The sequence below is a fragment of the Trachurus japonicus genome, chromosome 20 (genome assembly GCF_045865225.1).
Source record: "Trachurus japonicus isolate A0001 chromosome 20, Traja_1.0".
NCBI classification, from domain to species: Eukaryota; Metazoa; Chordata; class Actinopteri; order Carangiformes; family Carangidae; genus Trachurus; species Trachurus japonicus.
In genome coordinates, this window is record NC_140926.1 from 13,088,677 (window position 1) to 13,102,089 (window position 13,413).

At 41.9% G+C, this 13,413-nt stretch overlaps 1 protein-coding gene across 2 annotated transcripts in view; it reads left to right on the forward strand.

Annotated features, from left to right (window-relative positions):
- Positions 1-461: 461 nt before the first annotated feature.
- The window catches only part of ncoa2 (nuclear receptor coactivator 2), a 54,715-nt gene continuing 41,763 nt past the window's right edge, over positions 462-13,413 (forward strand). For both annotated transcript variants that reach the window (XM_085763449.1, XM_085763448.1), the window contains exon 1: positions 462-685. The gene's annotated coding sequence lies outside the window, so the exon portion shown is untranslated. The remainder of the gene's footprint in view (positions 686-13,413) is intronic.

Genomic DNA, 13,413 nt, shown 5'->3' on the forward strand with positions numbered 1-13,413 from the left:
ATGTTATAGCTTCTTAAAATCAACCAGACTGGACTGAAATTGAACTTTATGAGATGAAGGGAAGCCTCAGTCTACTGACAGTCCTTTTACCAGCCTTTTTATAATGCGACACAGCGCTTACACACGTTATTTTATAGGCTGACATAAATCTTTATGACCTTAAATTTTACACATCTTGGTGAGCATGTATTCTCAAGAAGGCTGAGATTGTTAATGTAACGTGTAGCTATAAGATACTTGATATATTTTGTTTTGTGATCAAAACCCCTGAGTTGGGTCATAGTTTGAGCACGTTTAAAACCGCGACACACGTTTTTAAAAACATTTCTGACAACGGTGACACAGTGGGACTTAGTTAGTGGTTGTCAAATTAAATATCGAGCAATTGATGTCGTTGAATCAATTAACAAGTCCTGTCGTGTCATCTTCGCAGGTAAAATCGCCTGTGGGGTTGCTCACGAAGCCCGGCGGTAGCTGAGTTGATACCGCCGGAGCCCCGTGATGTGGTTTGGTGTGGGGGAGGATAGCTACACCAGCCAGATAAACACTCAGTATTGGTTTGCAGAGCAGGAGTAACATGGCGGCACAGTTAGCCAGCAGAAATGTTGTTTCACTACCGCGAAGGTCAGAGCTACTTCTGGTAAACGGGATTTAACAGCGAGGACACGGCCGAAAGTATTAATTTGTAAGTAGCCACACGCGTTGGCGCTGCTCAGAGAGATGGGACGTGGTGTTTTTTGGTTGTGAAATCCATGAACCCAGTTGCGAGGTCTTCAATCTCGGTTGTGTGTCTTGTCTGGCACAGGCTCTCGCTTCGGCGTTAGCTTATTAGCAAGCGCTAGCTTCTTGGCTAAGCTCGCTGACTCTGTCAATAGTGTTTTCTGCAGCAAAGTCAGTTAGACAGCGCAGACAGCGAGCTTGCAGCCGAGTTAATGCAATGTTTAGGAGGCATTTTTTTCAATGTGGTGGCGTGTACATTTTAGCGTAAAGTGTAAAAAAAAAAAAAAAAAAACGTAGCGTGCACAGTACTTTGATATGTCATTGTTTTTTGTGCTGAGTGAGCGAGTGACCGTGCACACACATACACATACACACACACCACACACACAACACCGGGCGAAGTTCGCCAGTGTAGCAGCAGGAGCGTAGTTAGCATGCATGCTAACTGTTTAGCTGTAGGCTAGTCTGGCTTGTTTGAACGTCGTTGTCAGAATATATGAGGGAGTCGGGACACTTCTCCACACCATGTGTTTGAGCGGGCTGTTAACCTTGTTTGTTGTGGTGTTCGCCGTGGCTCCCCACCACTCGCCTCATTAGGTAAGTTGAGGAAATTTCTGCATTTGTTTCAGGATGCAGGGACCTCTTTTTTTTCTCCCTTCCCTGCTGAACTAATGTTTCTCCTGTGTTTGGCTGGCGTTACTGTCTATCTCGTCGAGGTTGCGTTGCTCCCACTGACGGGCTAGTTAGCAGCCAAGCCACAATGTGAGCACTTCTGACACCTAAAGCAATAGTAGTTTGGAATATTTGTAAAAGGAAAACAAAGTGATTCAGAAAGTTGTGCGCGCAAAATTGGAGGAGTAGTCTGCATGGTGTTTACAGCTTGTTGTGGCTCTGCTTTCCAAAATAAATAAATAACATATAAAACGCAGCTAATAGAGATTCATGCAGGATTCATTGTGAATTTACACATAGGCAGGACCTTTTAATTGAATGCAGGAGATGCGCTGTGGAAATGGCAAGGCACTAATGCAGTATGGAGGAATGCAGCTCGGAGGGGTTGACTTGTGTGTTGCATTGTCGTGTGTTGTGTATGTGTGTGTCGAGAGTGCAGTGCACTACTTCTAAAGGCTCTCCTGCTTGACTGATTCAGGACTATACAGGCAGACAGCTTGTGCCATTTCAGTGATTGTCAACGCTCCTCTCAGTAATGCCACTGGAATGCATAACCTGGAACCAGTTGAGCAGTCTTCTGTTGCATCACTCTGCCCACCTGATGGTGCACGGTATTTGTGTCACATCACTGGTTTGAGATTTAACATGACATGTTGTTCAGCTCCGGTTTGGCTGCGACTTCAGGGTTTTCGGAGGAGATGTGATGTGATGGATTTCAGTCGGACCTGCTGGTAGGCATATGCAAAGTAAATTCTCCAGAAGTCTAAAAGAAACACTGGCATGTGGTTCATGTTTCTCATTAACCACTAACACACACACAGAGGCTAGCTCGAGCATATGAAATTTTGAGTTTATAGATATGTGTTTATTCCTTTCAAATGTGTTCATGTGTTGTCTGTTAACCACTTAAAAAACACTGCTCCCGCCAGCCTGAAAAGCGTTTTATCTCCGAGGCATAGTGCCTGAAGTTATTGACTTTTTCATTTCAGTGTAACAAAACCCACTCTCAAAAAGATTTTTTTGATAGATAGTGGGAGATCAAACCATTTGTCCTTGGAAGACAGGACATGTCCAGGAGAAAATTTCCTCCTAACCTGACCTGATTTAAATTTTTAGGGTGTGTTGTATGAGGACACGGAGCAGGCATGATGCCTTTCGAATGCAGTTCGTTCCAGATGCAAGCATGTATTGATACACTATGTAGTATTGTTGGATGTTCAAGGTTTTGTTATTTGCTTTTGTGGTAGAAACATATGAGGCTGCATTAAGAATTACATAACAGGGCTATTGTTTCTCCCTCATCTTGGGAAAATTTGATTTATGTTTTTTCAACATAACAATGCAAAAGAATGACTGTGTTGGGTTGTTGACAGTCCAGCAATTCATGCGAGCATGTATGCAAGTGCCTGTGTGAGGATGTTTATACAAGGATAACTGACTGGAGGGTTTCTCACATTGACCTGGCACCGTTGGTGTAATGGGTATTAGAAGTAGTTCTCTGCCTTAACACACCACACAACAGTAAACCGCAGCTATAGCAACAGGTGTGTGGCAGAGTGATGCCCAACTTGTCACATCATGTGGACACAATCTCCACGCTCATCTCCTGCTTGCTGGCTAGTTGTCCTTTTCTTGCCGTAGTTGCTGTCACACCCCCTCTATCTGTCATGAGTTTCTTTTTAGTTGCCTCTATTGTCATTGCCTGAGCATAACTACATAAAACAAAGCAGTTTGTTCCAGAGCGCTTGGAGACAAACCTGTCATCTTGTAATCACTGACTTTTGCCCTGTGATAGGTCGCTTTGTTGCATCACCTGAGTGATACGGTAGGCTAATCGTTTGACCCTTGTTCTGCTGCATATACGCTCCCAGTGCTTTGGTTTGTTTTCCACCAGTACTAATATTTTAGTTCAGTAATGAGTTTTTTTGTACTTCTACCCCCGGTATAATATGAAATTGAATCTTACTTTTGTGGTTTGTATTTTATGCATGCAGCTGTATGATAAAATCTCCACAAATCATCTTCAGACAATTTGTGTCAAAGCTGCCAAATTTTTCTGGTTGCAGCTTTTCCAGTATGAACATTTGCTGGCTCCCTTAGTCCTTGATGGTTGTAAACTGAATGTCTTTGGGTTTTAGATTGTTGATTAACAAAACAAGATTTGAAGAGTTTGACCCCTATGCTAAGGCCTTTCTGAGATAATTAATATTTCCTGTTCTCAACTCTGTCCACTTCTCATTTCCCCTCCTACTCCTTTCTTTCTTTTTCTTTTTTGGATATGCATTTGTGTCAACTCATGCTTTGTATTTTGAGCACAGATACTTCATATTTTGAGCACAAATTCAAGTGAGTGTTTGTATTCATTCCGAATGAATGCACTACATGGAGTGCAACGTGGAGGTGAATTTCTTCTGTAGTTGCATGCGGTCCTCAGGTACTTCTGACTCATTGTTAATGGGGCATTAAGGTTTATTTAAGCTTGTGAACTTATTGCAGGCTCGTAACTAAAGCCCCATTCAAATCATAATCACTTTTAGAAGAATGAACGCATTCACACTCGCCTCAATGCTTTACTCATTTCTGGACCACTTCAGAAAAATACAAATTTTGCTCGGAGTTTAGTTTGAACGCACTGAGGTGCTGAATCCTGCATCATGTCAAACCATAAACTGATGTACGATATCTAAACAATGTACAAAACTCTTCTGTATAACTGGTGACATGAATCCCCTTTGTAGGTTGTCACAGTTTACCACACTGCCGCTCTTGTTTCCATACACTTTACTTTGCTAACAACGTTAAGTTGACTCATTTGAACCAGGCTGGAAAATGACATCCCTGTCTCTACCACTTAGTACGGCCACCCCCAGAACAACACCATACCCCTCAGTCTCACACAGACTCAGTGTGTAGTTGTGGGCTCCCTTCTATTTTTTTTTTAAGCAGTGTCAAATGACAGCACCCAGTGCTCAGAGGCTGCTAAGAATCTGAGCTTTCATAAGGATGTTGCAAAGTATTACTGCTCTTGCTCAAATCTGCGCATTCCTTTCAAGGAGCTACTGCTTTTGGCAGCGGCTACTCCTGCCCTCCCAGTTATAGATTACTGTCTTTGATTTATTTATTTATAATGTTATTATCTGATCTATGTTGTATGATTGATCCCCATACTGGAAGTTACGGTAGGCTAAACTCTGGCTGTACGGTAAGACGGGTCAAACAATCATACCAGGAACCATGTGTCTTCCAGTCAAGTTTAGTTGTAACAAATCGTGTTATGTGTCCATCATATGCTTTATAAGGTCCACCGTGTATTCTTGACACGACACACCCCTCCCCCTGGTATCTGTTTGCCTTGTCTCACTGGGCATCTCACCCTGCTGTTTCTGCGTTTGCGTCGTCATGGAAACAGCCGTGTGACAGGTCCTGGGTGGGCGTGAGGGATGAGCTGTGGGGTAATGGCCAGGTTTTTACAGCAGAGCGAAGAGAGGAGGGGGGAGACGACGGAGGAGAGACGTATAGAGCGAGGCAGCGGCGTTTGATGGAAAGCTGAGAGGGCTCTGACATGGAAGAGGAGGAGCGGGGAGTATTTACTCCCTCTTCGCTTCAAGGCATGTTGTCATTGTCTTGTTGAGCTGACCTCAAATCAGCCGACCCATCTATCTGTGCCAAGAGAGTAGATCCTGTCTCGTTATCAGCAGCCTGCGCAGGATGTTTTCACTTTAATTGATTCTGTGCATCATACAGAAATGATCCAAGTACAGTGTTTTTTCATGAAAGAGATGAATATTGTGTCAGTTACTTAGAAACTAAATTGCAGGGTTTGCTCAGGATTGACAGGAGTGATACCCATGACATTACAGTTGTTTGATGATAATATTGAGCTCAAATTTGCTCCTGGAACATTTAAGAGCTACCGCGTATTGGCAAACAAATGCACCATTGAAGTGTCCTTGACGTGTTTGAGATCATTTTCCTGGTGGGGAAACTGCCCGTGGCCGTCAGTTCGAGTTAGGATGATATGGCTAGTTATTTGAGAGTTATTTAAATCAGTAATGTTTTTAAAACTGAGATTTGTAACCTCACACCACGGGCTGCCTCATCGCCTACCCCCATGGAGACTCCACCAGGGCTCCAAGGATCTTGAGGCTCAGAGGCAATCCAATGATTTCGACAGTCCACACTCCTCTACTTATGTAGGTCAGCCACAGCAAAGTGCATATTGATCTCTCAAGCTAAATGATATTGTGGTGTCTACTGCTCATTGCAAAGAAGGTGCCCTTAGCCAGTTTGGCTTGAACAGAGGAGACAACAGAGGTCACATGACTGCATGACAATGCTTCTGCAGCTGTTTTTTTTCTTTTCTTTTTTTTTTTTTTACCTTGTGTTGGGAGGCCAGTATCGCTTAGCTGTACAATATGCTACATCTAATAACTGTTACTATTTTGGGCATGTAAGTGGCTCATTTTCATTAAGAAGAGCCGAGCTCCCTTTGCTCTTTCCACAGCCGTCAAAGGTGTAATAACACAAAGCGAGACAGGACAGCGTGCAGTTGAGGATTAAGGTTGGGGAGCGTGCTTGAAGTCTTAATTTGTTGCGAGCGGGTGAATCGCCTTTTCCCACCGCCACAATGTGTTTGTGGCATCGGGTGCTAGCGAGGGTGCTAGCATGTGGTTGGCACCTTTCCCACTGCCCGGGGTGGAATCCTTGGCACCGAGGGAGGGAGAGAAAACTTGGATTGAGCAAGCTGCCTGCTGGAGTTGGGTGGGTGGTCCAAAAATATGCAGTGTGAATCAGTCCCTGCAAAAAAAAAAAAAAAAATCTAGTGTACAGTCTAATGGGGGTATATGAGTCGAGCTAAACAGCAGGCGCTCGCCACCATCACAGGCCGGGTTAAGGTAGTATGGAATGACGTGCAGGGCGGCAGCGTTTCTCACTCGCTTGTCATAAAGCCAGAGGAATGTGGGGATTCAGTTTCAGGCTTTTCATTTCTGTACACATTGTGAGGGTCAAATTCTGACCAGCGTGATTTCTCTCTCCCTCTCCCTCTCTCTTTTTCTCTGTCTCTCGCTCTCCGCTGACTCAGCAGTGTTCCTTCAGTGACCTATAATATGGTTTTGCTTGTTTTATCTTTACTGTTTTAAGCGTGGGGAGGGAATCTCCTTAGCTGACCTGTCTTTTCCATCCATACTGTACAGCGAGGTACACAGCAGGTTAAACTAGATTAAACGAAACACAAACCCATCAGCTGAGGCGCTTGTTTTCCTTTTGTTAATCACAGGGAACATAAAATGTTGCACAGGTTCATGAGCCTCGTATCACACCCTGTTAACTCCCACTATGAATCATAAATGGTGAATGAAACGAGCAATGTGAATAGGTGAGCATGTAAATGAGCTCCTCATTACCTGATGGACATGCTGCAGTATCTAACAGGCTCTTTCTAATTAAGAGGTAATGTAGTAATTGTCCACATAATCCAGATAATTCAGGGGTAATAAATGTTTTTTCTTGTGCCAGTGTGATTATCGTATCAAGATATCATATCCAACATTATGTCCCTGACAGTTGGTACAAAGGGTTCTTACGTACAGTAGCACAAACCAGAATCCAACCATTAGTTTCCCTAATTTGAGAAGATATAATCAGCAAATTATCAGATTTTTAGATGATAAATTACTTTCTATTAATAACTGTTAAAATGAAGAAGACTGAAATACTTTTTGAAATAAAGTGTGGACGAGAGGAAGTAATTAGAGGAAGATCTGAAGTAGTAACAGAAAGCATCGAAACATTTACGAGCACATTCTTTGAACAGGCTAAAGTAAAAGTCATGCATGCGTCATATCAAGAGTTGTCCTTCACTTACTTTCTGATCTAGTTAGGTTGTCAAGCTCTCAGAAATATTTGTATAAAATCCAGATTTGTTTTTGTGGGAGACTTTTTCTTATGATCAAGAGGCTCAAACAATGCAAACAAGAGAGCTCAGTTCTTACTCAACCAGGTTTCCAAGATGAGAGAAAAGAACTGCACCTGCTGTGTTGATTGTAAGGAATGAACATGGCACTTTCATGTGTTAAGATATTTTTTTATAACCTTCTTGTTGTGGTCTGTTTTTATGGGCTTTGTTGATAGTAATTAGATAAAATAAGGCAGGTCATGTCCTTTTTAATGAGGGGTAGGGAGGAACAAAAGCACCCTCTCTCTCCACTTGCCTGTATACAATTAGCATTGACTATGCACTACATATGTTTTGAGATATGAGTGCGAGTACACCCCTCTACACACACACCATGTTGGTGAGCTGAAGTACATTTTGCCTTTAATAATGGAAGAGAAATTGAAATCTATGGCTCAAGTTCCTGAGCTGTTAAGGGGCTACTTGAAAAAATCATTTTATTTTGAAACTTTTATGTTCATGCTCTTAATGCCCACTCACAATTTTGGTAATTAGGTTGTCTATGCAATATTATATTTGGTAGCACTGGAATGCATCATAACTGAGTTGTTGTTTCCCTCAAAACTAGAAAATTACCTACAATTCTCCCACATGGACTATGCCAGTGTGCATGCTTTTGTTTACATGTTGAAGTGCTTCTATTCACACCTTTACTCCAGAGATTTGTGGTTTTGGCACCTGAAGATGTGGGCCGTCAAAACAAAACCGATTCCCATCTCATCTGGCAGTGGAATACAAAACAAAGGCACTCAATGGAGAGGGAATTTGCACAGAAGGAGAAAAGCTGTGATGTTACACTGATGCTCCAGCTACAGTAGCTCACTGACAGTATCTCAGTTTAAAAACACATTAGGAGGATGGAGATCTCTGACCCAAAATAGGTTTGAAGAGAAGACACAGGAGATTTCAGATGTACCAGAAGATGACAACATCTTCTGATTACAAAAATTAAATATAGGGGTAGTGAATCCCCAACAATATCTAACACTTAAATATTAATGGGAAGCAAGCTACTCAGCCAGATGGACTCCACGTGTGCCTGAAATAAAGACCAGAGTCCTGTTTGACCTGGCAGGGTTTCATCAGTGGTCGATGGCTGATTAGGGTGTAAAAAGAGGAGGTCACTTTATGTCAGTATGAAATAATCCCTCAAAGCGTTTGTTATTTGCAGATGAATCCCATGTCGGGAATTCTTCATCTTGCACACTCTGTCTACAGTACTCTACTTGATGTGTTTATTGGTGACATTTATCTTGTTTTAATACCACATTTTTAGACCAGAGTCAACTAGATTTAATCCAACACATTGAATATAGCACCACTATAGCCCCTATTATTTGATTCTGTCAGTGACTCACTTTGTAGATAGAGGTTAAATAGCCTTAGTTGTAGGGTCTGCCTGACCTGGCTGTCACCGAGTGTTTCAGCAGGGGACTGTGTAAATGGAGAGAATGACGGAGAGAGAGACGGAGAGAAGGCTGCTTCACTTTTCTCTTTGCTCTGTCTGGTCCAATTACATGTTCCACTGTCAGAGCAGCAGCACTCTTAATCAGGTAATGCTGGGGTTTAAAGTCATCCCCATAAACGTGCTCCACAGATTATTACCTCGCTCACACTTTGCTTCAGTGGAGCAGGAAAACGCTAAAAACTTCTATCTGTCCTATCTACTTTGCCTAATTTAAATCTAAATGGAGCTACTTCTGTTTAGTATGTCTCGCAGATTTGTCTGACCTTTGTGTGTGCGTTTGCTGCGAGACCGAGTGTCGGCCTGTCACATTGTCTCAGTCTTTGGCTGATAAAGTGACATAGTTGTGTCAGCTGATCTCCTCTTCCCCTCCCCTCCCCTCCTTGCAAACATGGCACCTCCTTATCCTTGTGGAAGTCTGCTTCCACTGTATAGCCTCGGGCCTCCATGGGAACTATTTTCTTAGAAACTGTCACGGTGCAATAAAAGATGGCGGACAAACGCACAATAGATATGCAGTTGACATGCAGACCAGTCACAAGACGAATTCCAGTTTGTCTCAAAAACCATGATACAATCGGCCGTGCATACAAATTGTTTCTTCGTGCCCACACCCTATCGCACACAGCAAATCCACATTTACATTGCAGTCGCAGTTATACACACACATTTGCTTTCTCTTGTCATTATGACTCACCCTTTACAGCACCTCTTATCAGTTTCATCATGGTTCTTGCACGTTTGTGTTTAACATCCCTGAGGTCACAGCTGAAGTAGCTGGGTGTTGCTATTGGAGCAACAGATGTACAGGCACCTGGCACAGGGCTGCATCTGCACCAGAGATACCCGGTGAATCGTCCTGGCATGACTCCAGAGAAATGATAATAAATAATACTGTGAGTCTGTGTATATGCTGATCTCAGCAAGACTCCTCCAGGATTTTCAGTCAAACCAGTTAAAATAGTACACGGTTTCGGTAGCTTCTCTCTTCCTGTACCTCTTTCAAGACATTCAAATTGAAACTGAAAACTTTTTTATGGTGTATTTTAGTCATATTTGACTAGTGCTGCAGTTCACTTTTTGCTTACCTGGAAAATATTATGAACTCTAAGTTTTTAAGTTGTATTTGATATATTCTACTTGAATCATAAATATCTGGTGTTGTTAATGTAGATGGATACCATTTGCACTACATTTATCCTGATAACACAGGTAGCCTTTTATGGGGGTAATTGATTTTATGATGTGTTTGACACACATTAGCCTTAAGTGTGCATATTTCATTTTCACTTTTTAATAATCTGTTTATTTAACTGTACACAGTGTCATATTTCAGTACTCAGTTCAGTATTGTATTTAGTTTGTGACCTTCAAGCAGTAATGATACTTTTAAGTGTCAAGGCCAAGGAGAATTCCAAGCGCCAAATACAGTATGTGCCTTGTTTTGGTTTGTTTTATTTTATGTATGTTTAAAGGGGTTTGACGCCTTCGCTATGTGTTGCCATTTAAAAGATATGTAAACCTTTAACGCTCCCCACAGAAACCCAGTACAACCACATTCTTGTGATGTTTGCTATTGAACATCTTCTGACTTAAATCAGTATCAGGTGCCTTGTTCTGAGGCAGGAAAGTTTAAGATGTCTATAAACAACATACATCAAACATATACAGTGTCCTCATAAATCAACACACAACCTTTAAGCTGTGACAAGCTCCATTTGTGGTGAAACATGTCCTTTTGTTTCAGATTATACATGTGAGGAAATCTTTGTTTGGCTGGATAATCTAATTGTGCTATTTACCCCCCACCCCCAACGTAAATAATCTATTGATTATTGGTTAGGAAGACAATCTTGACCCAAGCTTTGGCTGGAGCCAATAGGCCAGGTGTTTTCATTAGGATAGACATCAGTCTTAATTCTTATTGAATTGAAGGCCATCAGTAGGCCATTCAAAAGGCACCCAGTAGGGGCTCCATTGGCGTTTAGCCCCTCTGTGACCTGGCCATTATGGTCAATTTCTAGCACATGAACTATCTAAGCGTTAGCCTGTCTGAACCTTGTTAGCCAGCTCATTAGCATTGTTAGCTCAGCCTGGGTGACAAAGCCTTTCACCCAGAGGGAACCTATTGCCAACTCAGAGAGACAGAGAGAGAGAGGGAGGGGGGATTACAACTTCTCCCAAGGTTTGACTTTAGAAAACACATCTGATCACCTCACACGTTCACTCTGCTGGTGTCAGAAATTCCTTGTCGTCTTGATAAGATGAGTGTCCCGCATTCAAAACCATTTGAACTTGGACGTGAAATCTGTTGTAGTCATCAGGTCACTCGGTTTATGTTGTTTCATTCATCTGAGGTGTTGCTTCATTTTTGAACTGCCGGGTATCGGTTTGTTTTGATGGTGAGGTGGTGGTAACAATCTGTGCTTTTTCCTTCTTTTTTTTTGCTCAGTGTAATGAAACCGTCTATCACCAGTTACGGGTTAATTGGCAGCAGTCTGTTTAAGGGGAGCTTGAACTTTTAACCTGATGATCTTTGACCCCCCTCCTTTAAATACCAACAGATGGTTGGACTCAGAGTGTATTGGGCAAATGAGGTACTCCCATGATCCAGTATCAGGTTTTGGACGAGGTGTGAGCTTCTCTGTGTTGGTGTATATTTCCCCGGCTCCTTCTTTCTTTGTGATTTTGCATATTTGTCTTGAATTATTACTTATTGAAACAAGCCTCATTTTAACTCGCGAGTGTAGTGTCACTGATTGTGTCATGCTAGATATCGGAGGGTAACATGAAACTCAATTAATGTTGCTGCTGAAGCTCAGTGTCAGGCTTGGCAGGAAAGTTTGTTTTGTTTAGGTTACACCATGTGTCAGTCAGCGCTATTGTGCCAAGTAGAATAGCCCTTCAAGGATAGAGAGCTCCCCGAGGAACACACTCTTTTCCTTACGAGATCCTCTGCTGCACTGTGTCTACACGCCGTGCAGGCTTGCTTGGAGGCATTTGTGCATGCATACTTCTGGTGTGACTTGCTGCCGGTGTTGTATCACTCTCCACTAATGTCACAAGCAGGTCCCCACCCTTCATCTCACAGGAAACATTGCATTGGCTCAGCTGGTCTAATACGTGGAAGGTGTTTGTTTACAATCTTGAACAATGAATGTTGTCAACACAGGGTCACACAGAGTATTGACCTCACATCTTAAAGTATATTTAAAGGGAATTGATGGTTTAGGTGAATACACTAGCATCATGGGATGCAAGTAGTCAGTTTTAGTAATGTAACTGTGCAGTATTGCTTGTAAAACAGTATTTTTTCTGTTTTGCTATCTGATTAATTTCTTCCTACTGTAGCTGCTCATTGATTTTTTTGAGAGGAAATCACTATTATTTAGTGGATCTTCTAAGCAATTGACTTAAATTTATGATCAAAGAACAGACTCGTCTCACAAAACTATCACTCAGAAGTTTTTGATCATGTTTGGCCATTTAAAAATGATTACTGTTAAAGTAGTTCAATGGAGTGTTTTCACACTCTGCCTTATTCTGTCACTCAGTCCACAGATCAAGGGCTGGACTGAGACTGAGCATGTGACAGCATTAAAGCCCAGAGGAAATTCCTCTAGAGGATGAGAACTAAGAGCCATGCAGGAAAGGGAAAAGGAAAAGAGGAAGGTGGAGTTGAGAAATAAAGTTATGAAATTACATTTAAAAACATCAGATTGGCCACGTCATTCATGACCGTCACACTTTATACAGTTTCACTATATTTGATGTTTATTTGTTTACAGAAGCAGAAGATTGAATTTATATTTAAGGTGTGCAATTTGTTGCCTCCTGCTTTAACTCTGACTCATCACAGATTTCAGCTTGTTTGTGTGCGGTCGGTGCACAGCGATTCAGAATACTGAATATCACCTTTCGACACGGCTTCCAGCTATGGTCTTGTGCAGGGTTCAAAAGGGGAATCGGTTTACTCTCAGTTATGTCAGCACATGACATCACGTGAGTGCATTCCTCAGCTGGCTCACTTGGCAGGTATTTGGGAGAAATCACCCAGGCCAAGAGGGGTTGGCTGGCTCTCTCTGCATCAGACTACATGTAGTAGTAAGACAAGTTCCTCCAAAGAAATAATATTCATTGGAACTTTATTTCAGCACGGCCAAATAGCCTGACAAAGTCCTTTTTTTTGTCGTTAAAACTTGCTTTTTGTAATTATCCAAATGGGAATATGTTTTAAAATTGAAACTTTTCTCCTGTCTAATTAATTGTGTGCCGTGATTAAAAAGGCACACTGTGTTCCACAATCTAATAGACCTTGAGGTCCCAAAGGAAATGAAAAGACTCTGTAGACACTCAACTTACAGCTCTATACCAACTTAATGCAAACAGTTAGCACTAGATAAGATGACTTGTGAGTTTGAAGCTCATTACCAGTTAACCTATATAGTTGCTGAAGTTAGTTCGCTGGAAAATGCCTTTGACATTTTGGTGTATTATACACTGGGGCTTTGCATTCTGTTGAATGATTACTGTAGCAATCCAAGTACAAAAGTACAGCATTTTGTTTTAATACCTGATTTCTTTCTAATTAGCCCTTTTT